The sequence below is a fragment of the Parasteatoda tepidariorum genome, chromosome 3, assembly GCF_982258835.1.
Source record: "Parasteatoda tepidariorum strain Cologne lab strain chromosome 3, Ptep-v5.0, whole genome shotgun sequence".
NCBI lineage: Eukaryota > Metazoa > Arthropoda > Arachnida > Araneae > Theridiidae > Parasteatoda > Parasteatoda tepidariorum.
This window is the reverse complement of record NC_141757.1, coordinates 89,309,124-89,319,314: the sequence shown is the minus strand read 5'-3', so window position 1 is coordinate 89,319,314 and position 10,191 is coordinate 89,309,124.

The following is a 10,191-nucleotide window of genomic DNA, read 5'->3' as shown; positions in this document are numbered from 1 at the left end:
CCTCTTATAAATCAAAATGCAGTCTCCTCTTCGAGACTATTCTTTTCATTTACTCTTGATAATTAATGCAGGAAAGTTATACAATGGACAATTTCTTCCGCATTGTGGTTGAAGTTGTGATTAATAGGCGGCTTCAATTTCCGAACATCTAGGTAGGAATCATTTCAAGCGTTTATTTGGAAAATCGATTGCACTGAAAAGGAAACTGCAAATTAATAGTGGTTACTAGGATCTTGTGTAGCCAGTATTGGGACGCGTATAATTGCATTTGCGGCTTGGTTACTGTTATTAAAAAGTAGTATTAATAATGTTATTAATAAATCAACATATATATGAGGGAAATGTGGGAAAAATCAAATCAAATTGGTTTAATAAGTGTGTGTCATAATGATTTATAATATTATATATATATATATATATATATATATATATATATATATATATATATATATATATATATATATATATATATAACAAAATATATAAATACAAGAAAACACGAAGAAAGTTAAGAAAAGCAATAAGTTTCATTTTTTTAAATTTAAAAAAAAAATTTTTTTTAATAAATTATTTTTTCCCTAATTTTTTTTTTTTTTTTGATAATTTATATAATTTTTCCACTTGCAAATCCATTTCGGGCAAATCGTGGCTAAAATTACGAGCAAAACAGGCATTTCATGTTTCTCTTTTCTATTTTTTTCTTAAATAAATACGTATTTTCTAAAATTATTTAAGGTCAACTTCTTTAAATTCTCCAGTATAATATTACCTTGTCCACATCCATTTTCAGGCCCATCCTTGGTAACTAACAAATCAAACGCACTTCAGTAATGCAGTAAGAATGGCACTTCAAAACAAAACTCCTCTAGTTACGCTCAATTTGCGCTTTTGTTTTCATATTTTGAAACCTGGCAATCTTGTTGCGAAAATATTTTTGAATCATTCTTGAAAAATTTCCTGTTCATGTAAGTACATCTGATTTCGCTACTCGATTTAGAGTTTTTGTTTTGTTTTATACTGCTTGTTTTATATGTTTTCCTTTTATTTTATTTTATTTTCTCCTTTTACGTGTTATTTTTACTCATTGTATTCTATTTTATATGTTATAATTCTTGTAAAAAAATTTTTTTTGAGTGCTCCTCACACAATTGTATTAATATATTTCGCTTTGGCTACATGGATGCAGTATCAGAAGGCAGTCTTTATTGCGGATATAATCGCTGGGCTGATGAAAGGATTATATCTTTTACTTTCCGGTTTTTTAAAAAATTTCATCCTTTCTTCTTTTTTTTTTAATCAGTTGTTTGTTATTTTTTTCATTATTATTCCCCCCCCTTTTTTTGCGTATGTCTATAATTTTCCTTTGTTCTACCTTCACTTTGATATATATATATATATATATATATATATATATATATATATATATATATATATATATATATATATATATATATATATATATATATATATATATATATATATATATATATATATATATATATATATATATATATATATATATATATATATATACAACTCAATTTATACAATTGTAACTCGCAAAAGCACTAAACTGCATATGTTATAAACAGAAGAATATTTGAAGGAAATATAAATCAGAATAAATTGTTACTTGACATGAAACCGAGAAGTTAATTATTATAAAAAAAATCCTAAAAGCAGAAACAGGAAAAAGCATCTAAACCTTTATAAAGAAAATATCCACACAAAAAAATAACCCAATAAAGAAAATAGAAGCGGAAGCATCTGACAAATGTGGTACCATCATCATGAGAGGGGCATTATATATATATACACATATATATATACATATATAATCTTGTGGTTTCAGGAACTCTATATGAAAATTTATTTCGTATTCTTTTCGTATTGAACTTCAAATGATATTGAATACTATAATGCTTTTTTCTGAGATTTTTTAAATACTATTTTAATTGAAAATCGCAATACCCGCTGAATAGTGCAATCAGTGTTTTGTTTAATAAGCTTCTTATTTTCAAATTTCACAGAACAGAATCTTTTATACATGATAACATCAACATTTCTTTGGTTATCAGGATCACGACCACTGGATATCCAAATTAAAATACTTGATTCTTGACTCATTGAACTTGACTCAATACTTGACTCATTGAACAATACTAAAATTGTGTCCTATTCCTTGGGATTTTGAAGGGATCAAAGGGATGTTTTGCACCATTTTGTTAAGGAATCGTCCTTTCTTACGACGAATGGCATTATATGACTGGCGAAAAGAAATGCTAGGTAACTTTTCATGTTTACATTAATGACACATCACTTGTTTATTTTTCATTATTATGGAAGGGTGACCGGATTTAGGATTTGTTAGAATCCTGAAATTTGGTTTATGCAGAGAAAGCGGGGATATTCATTTTTAACAAGCATACAGAATGCTTAATTTGAAATGTTGAAGATTTGCTTTTCTCTTGAACAACATTAAGTAATCAATGAAAAGAATCTAAGTTAATTCGTGTATCTCTAACTTTATATGCATTAAATTTAAAATAAAACATTTACACTCTAATTAAAATTTTGACATAGCATTTTGACTTTATGCATTTACGTAAATCTATTTTAACGAATCTTTTGAATAATTTACTCATAATGCCATGTAGAACTAAGAAAATACACTTTCACTTCTAATTAGAAGTAGATAGATATATTTAGTTAGTGAAATCATCCGTTTGCCAACTTCGAGAAACCGAAGCGATCAAACTAAACTGAGGGCACTGTGCCTCAAAAACTAAAGCAAATAACTTAATCAAATTCGGTGGATTGTATGTATATTCATTCAATTAATGAATATAAATTTTATTCCTTGTTATAGAAACTAAGTATTTACCATAAATTACATTGATTCGCTTTCTACAGGTATATTATTTGTTAAGAGATGTTATTAATTAGAATGTTAATTTCGAATATAATTTAGAATGTTTTCATACTTATTTAACGTGAAGAGAATTAATAGATTAAAAATTTTAATAATGCATATTTGTATTAAACAAAAAATGCTAATATTAAAAAAAATGTTATTTTTGGTTTGATTTAAAAATCAAACACAATGATTTTTGCAAATTTATAATTTTGAGTTTTGTGGATACTTTATTGTATTACATGATTCTTTGAATGAAGTGAAGATGTGACCCAAGCACTTTTAAATAGGCTGAGATTGCATAAAGCAGCCAAACTTTTTTTAAAAAAATATGCTTTCATGTTGAATGTGAATCCAAGAGTGCGTAATAAGAAATATTGAAAACTCATATCATGAAATTGTAAATGAGCTTCATTCATGTTAAATATTTTCTAAAGATATTTTATTCAGTTTTTATTGGAAATTTAGTTTTTCTAGCAAATGATGCGATGATGCTAAGTGATAAAAACAATTACAAGTAATATAAGAGTGAACAATTATTTTTATCTTGTATTCCAAGTAAAATTATGAATGTAACATGAAATTAGAAAATTAAGATAAACAATATATATATATATATATATATATATATATATATATATATATATATATATATTCGATATATATATATATATATATATATATATATATATATATATATTCGATATATATATATATATATATATATATATATATATATATATATATATATATATATATATATATATATATATATATATATATATGAGAAAGTAGAAATCAATTATTTTAATTGAAACGTAATAAAAATGTGATGCACTTCTTTTAGGAGATTTTGACAGAGAGGATTTTTCTTATAACTAATAAGAATAAATGGTTTGCTATTCCATAGTTATGCTTCCACTTTTAGCAAGGGATATTTCACCAAATTTGTCATAAGACATATGCTCTTTTGACCGATAATCATACGTCATTTAATGTCATATGTGATCAAACGCTACGCTTATAAGATATGTGATAAATAACTTTGGCAAGTTTTAGGAAATCTCTCACCCTTGGCAGTAGAATAATGACTTGAAGGATCAAAGGTGACATTCTATCCATCACTTTTTAAAGAAACTCAGTCCTTAAAATTCTTTTTTCTTTTTATCCTTTCTTTTTGGATTGCTTTCTAAATCTTTGTTAAATTTAACTTTAGATTCCTGAATTCCATTGTCCGATTCTGTAGTGTAGCAGACTCTACTATAATTACATATTTAGCTTTACAGTTTCATATATATTTTTTTAAATTTTGTATTAATAAGAAACCTATAATTAATTTATTCAGTTAATTTTATTTTTGTATAAAAACACTAACAATTAGTTTATATTGTTTAAATAAAAAACAACATATTTGATATCATTTAAACATACACTTTCTGAAATGTTGGTGTGTGTATTAAGCCATAAAATCTTTGAGATTTCAGCAATTCTGAGTTGATGCTATTCTAAGATGTTGAGATGAACCATATTATCGCAAATTCTTAAGCTTGCATTCATGTAAATACGATTATTGGTCCTTCGATTGTTGGAACAAACCTTATGGGGAGGAAGGGGACTCCACAAGATTTAGATTTACATAACAACCCTTTGTCGGAATGACTTCGTTTTTCTTTAGGTGTTGTAGCTCACAAGAGCTTTAGAAGAAACAGACCTGCATTGCCGCAATCATTTGAGCCGGCATCGATCGCTGAGTAGTATGCAACGTTATGAGAACACTGAGGTGGCAGATATGCACATGATGTAAGGATTGACGGAGGGAATTGCACGAGAAGCAGAAACATTGCATCGCGAAAGATACCGAAGAGAAATGCACCGGATGTTCACTAATTTGCTTTACAATTTGTGAAAATATGGATTATAACGAAATAATAGGCTTAATGAGGGTGGACCATGAGTGACTGGAGCCCTAGGATGGAACAAATTATATTGAATACTGTACAAAGGAGTCCGAGTACCAGCGTACGACCAAGAACGTTGGCGTTCTGAACATGTGTTGTGATGTAAATGTGAATTCTTGTGATGTCTACATCCCCTTAAAATTTGTCCCAATAGTTCTGAGACACCCTTATTAGTTGAACTTGAAAAAATATGGTTCATTCGAACACCTTATTAAGGTTGTTGCACACTTGCAACGTAATTTGTTCCAAGGTTATATTATATTTGCTACTTGTTTCATGTTTAAAATGATTTTATGTTGCTGATTTCATGTTTAAAAATTAAATGTATTTCATTTGCACGAACATAACACTGAATGTCCTATTCAAGTCTGAAAATCAGTTTCCCCCATGAAACATAGCTCTTGCATATTCATAAAATGATTCAGCAATGAATTCTTAGAAAATATTTATAGTGGCTATAAGTAAAGTATGGGTAACATTCAATAGGGTTAGCAAAATATTTTACTTTGAAATGCTTTATTTTGATTGCAACTAAAAATCTAAATCTCTTTGTATCATGCCGTATTCAGTAATGAATAGTGTAGTGATAATAATAAGCTGCTTCATGCCATACTGGGATAAAAATCCGATTTATGACAAGAAAATCTGCACTTTTCTTATTATAGTGTGAAAGAAATTTGCCGTAAAAAATACTGCATAAGTCAATCGATGTTTTCATTTAACTTCGCATAGCTCTTTGCTTTAATCATGCTTCGATATGATCGCTATCGTCTAGAAAAAATTTACTAATAGCACTTTCATCACTGATGAGAACAACACAACTGAAATTTAATAAACGAAAATCATTAAATATGTGATAATAAAAAATAAAAAAATCAGATGATTTTTCTTAAGGACGTATTTACGTATTTTGATCTAACATATACTCTTGAAAGTATAAAATTAATTTAATAAGTTCATTTTTAAAATAAATTTAATAATAAAATTTATTTTAATTTAATACATTATTAAAATAAATTTTATTTTTCTATTTATGCATCGAGAAAATGTGGAATACAAATAAAGAATCTAATTACTTCGGAATTATATTAATACTATTTTATAATAATTTCTGTGTATATTTATTATTGCAATAAAAAAAAGAAAACAATAAAAAGGCCTTTGTGACATTAAAATATTGTGGCATAAGTTTTCAGGAACATAAAAGTAAAAATATCAAGATATCTAGTAAGCATGTTAGAGATAAAAAATGAGCACAAGGAAATTTTTTTATCATTTTATGTCTAAAATGCGGTCTTTCCAATTTCAGATACAATTTTACTATTACTATAGTCTTATTCATTTATCACTATATTATAAGTGAAACAATAAAGTGATGAAGCTGTTTTTTTGTGCTATAGTCCATACATATAATGCACTGCGATTTACAGACGATCCAATTTTTTATGCGACTGGCGAATACTCTTGATTTCATATCAAAATTTAAAATTCTGGACAAAGTTTTTCCGATCAAATTCAATTTTTAAGCAATTTGTACTGTACCTTGATTGGTATGATTTAAAAGCTTCAGATGAAAATAAAATAAAAAGAATTTATATTTTTGATATTACACTTTTCAGAGAAAGTAAATACGAGCAAAATCTAACATTTTCTATGAGTTTTTAATTTTAATAAGTTTAAAAGTTGCAAATTCTAAAACATATCATCTTTCTAAAAACTACTTTTAATCCAAAGACAAAGGTAAAAGAATAAATTATAGAATCGTGTTAGATTTCTCTGAGCTAACTTCAAAATTTTTGTTATGACCGCTTGTCTTACAACGAAAAAACAAACAAAATCTTATACTTTCCACGTATTTTGCATTTTAAATAAGCTAAGATGTCACAAATTCGATAACGTATCCGACATAAAAGCTATTTTTTATCAAAAGACAGACGAAAAGGAATAAATTTGAGAATTGGGTTAGATTTCTCTGAATAACAAAAACTTACACGGATGGCGACAGAGAAGGACTAGAAAAAAGGTATAGAATAATGAGTTTAATTTATATCAATTTTTTAAACTATTTGCGTCATACCTTGATTCAGATATTTTTAAAGTTCTTTTATAAAATGAAACTAGCGTACTTAATTTTTATTAAAACCACATATCCTATCAATAAAATACCAATGAAATATTATTTTTTCAATGCGTTTTGTATTTTAAATTACAAGTCCCAAATTCTGCAAAATTTTTCTCCAAATTCACAAATTCTTCTTCTTTCGTCCTAAAAACTATTTTTTCTCCAAAGTAAAAGAAAAATAAGTCAGTAAAAGAATAAATTTGAGAATCGCGTTAGATTCCTCTGAGTATCAAAAACTTACACGGATGGTGACAGAGAATGGCGAGAAATAAAGGTGGTCAGCTGTGTCCTGTATGGGTCAACTGGGACACCGAAATTGCTCCACAGCGAGAAAAGAGCAGTTTTATGGGTTTACGGACTGCACACAAGACAATAAACTAGCCATGAAAATCTAGTATATTTATTGAGAAATCTCTTCTAAGCACATATGCTATAACTTTACTAGTAAGTCCTTTAATGATGCAATTAGTAATCCTGTGTAGTTATTTGCTCAAAGGAATAAATATATGAATGTTTATGTACATTTTGTTTTGGAAATCTCTTTTAAATATTGCTTCTTATTCTTTATTACTGGAATTTTATTTTAAAGCATTGTTTATAAGATTTAAATAATAATTATAACTATAGGAGATAGTATAATAAAAAACCACACATCCTTATGATTTTTAAGAAAACAATATTATTTTAATGGCTTTAAATAAGATTTACAAAACTGCCCTTAATTAAAACTCTAAGTTCTTTATGTTAATAATTTATTAAACTAATATAAATTCGCAAAAAGAAAAAAAAATATATAAAGAAAAAAATATCCATGCCATTTCGTCAAATTTTATGAAGTCATTTTGTTTGCCCTTTCTAAATACATATGAAGTATTAGTTTGGGTACGTAGGCAGAACAGAAGCTCAGGAACTTTCAAATTTATTACAGCCTTGTACCAATAGTAAAAAAAAAAGAACATGGGTTTTTGTGAAAATGTTCCATTTTTCTATAATCTGTCATTTCAGAGAAGAATCACATAGTTGTTCCTTACCTTCGAACTATTTGGCAACACTTCATTTCTTTAGTTTTCTCTCTAGATGGCGTTAACCGTTATATCTAATTTTTCTTCTTCTTCGTATTAATATTTCGTTATTACTTTCGTATTATCGAAATAATCTTATTTAAACTCAGCAACTTTGTAATAAAACTTTTTTTTTCAAGCAGAAAAGCGCGTCTAGTGTTTTAACTAAATTCATTCAAGAGCTAAGTGTTATTTTTTAGTACTTCACTACCATCACATGATTTTAATGAAAGTGATATCAATGATTTTTACAGTGATTTAAATGAATTAAGTTGACCTTTTCTTACACTGTAAAAAATGGTAACTCCAACATCGCGAAACTTTCGTCGTTTTTAAAAAGAAACCATTTCGGAGCAAAAAAAAAGTGTTTCAAAATGACAAAATGATTACGGTCACTTCTTCGAGGAGACAAATTTCGAAAAAAGTAAAGAATTATTTCGTCATTCTGCTTTCTTCAAAAAAGTAAAAAAAAAATTCAATTTTTGATGTACTAACTTTTCCAATCATTAAATACTTTACTATGGCACCATATAGGTGAATCAATGTTACTCCAACTACACAAGCAGAGATAATTTACAGTCATGCCCGAAACGGGATTCGAAGCCAGTTATTCCTGGCATGAGGAGAATTTCATAGAGGCCGGTCGGCTTATTTCGACCATTGTTATTTTCAAGTATCTAGTCTTTATTCTAATTCTATCATTCTAATTAATTATCTCCGGCATTGCGCTACGATTAGGTTTCGAGTTTAGGAAACGCATTTTTATCACGCATTTGAGAGTTCACGTTTCATTACAAATCACGTGATTTTGAGACGAAATAATCCTTAAAATTAACAAAATACAGCTCACGGATTGTTGAATCGTCAAAAGTAAGAATTTTACTTTTGAGTGAATGCAAAGAACAATCTATCTACAGCTTCAAATATCCCTAAATGATAATTACACCTTAATGCAACAAGCTTGCATTTAATTACTCAGAAAAATAAAGTTTATTGAGATTAGTATTTAATTGTTTGAAATTCGGAAACTCAGTAATTCAGAGAAGCTTAACCACCATTTAATTTATTTGAATCGTTATAAAAGGAATTTCTCAAGAAGACAAAAGACACACAAGGAAAAGAGAACATCAATTTTTATATGAAAGACATTAATGTTATTAATGAAATACATTTTATTTTCAATTGGGGAAAGCGTTTTCCTTTTGGTCGCCTTGAAAGCCAACATTTCATATTTTGACATATACATAACGTACTCTTTTGTTCAAGAAATGCTGAATAAATCATTTCATTGAGAAGGACAACAACAGTGTCTTCAGCTTTCTGCAATAACCCCCATCAACAGACCCTCAAAAGAATACTAAAGAGTAAAGAGAAAAAGCGTTAATCATGGAACATAGTAGTCCTTTCTTGTCTTTTAGCTTTTGACGAGCAAGCGAAAAATCTGTGGAGAGAGTGCGAGGTTGTACCATTTATAAATTGTTCCTCTGGGCCCAATTATGATTGATGAGGAAAAAATAAACAAAAGAAGCGGAAAGTTCTTCCTTTCTTTTTGGACTGTAACTGTAACCAAACAAGCAGTAGGCGTGTTATCTAAATGAACATAGGGTGCCGAAAATATATTTTCTTCCGAATTTTTTTGTCTTTCATAGAACGAAAGGAAGTTTTTAAACTGGAATGTTTTCGATAAAAGACTTAGATTGTTTTGCTTGTTTTCTCAAATGGTGCAGAACGAGATTAAAGTTTAACACATAAAACTTATTAAAATACTATTTTAATAAATTCGAATAACATTTTTGAAGAAAAATTTAACGCAATAAATTATTTTCCTTGTTGTCAATTTAATTTTTCTCTATATTATTGCTTTATATGGAAAAGAGGAAAACTACATTAAAAATGTTGCACTCATTTCAAATTTTAAGCTAGGAGCATTTTGCTCATTTTTTTTATTTTTTAGGTACGCGTGCGCTTCAAAACTCATTTTTTTTTGTTATTTCCTAAATTGTTTTAAGTATACTGTATCAAACTTTCATGATTTTATGTTGATTATTAAAATTAATATTCATAGAAATACCTAAAACAGACAAAAGGGGTGAACCCCCCCCCCCTCAAGAAAAACGTTTATTTTTGTAACTTCAT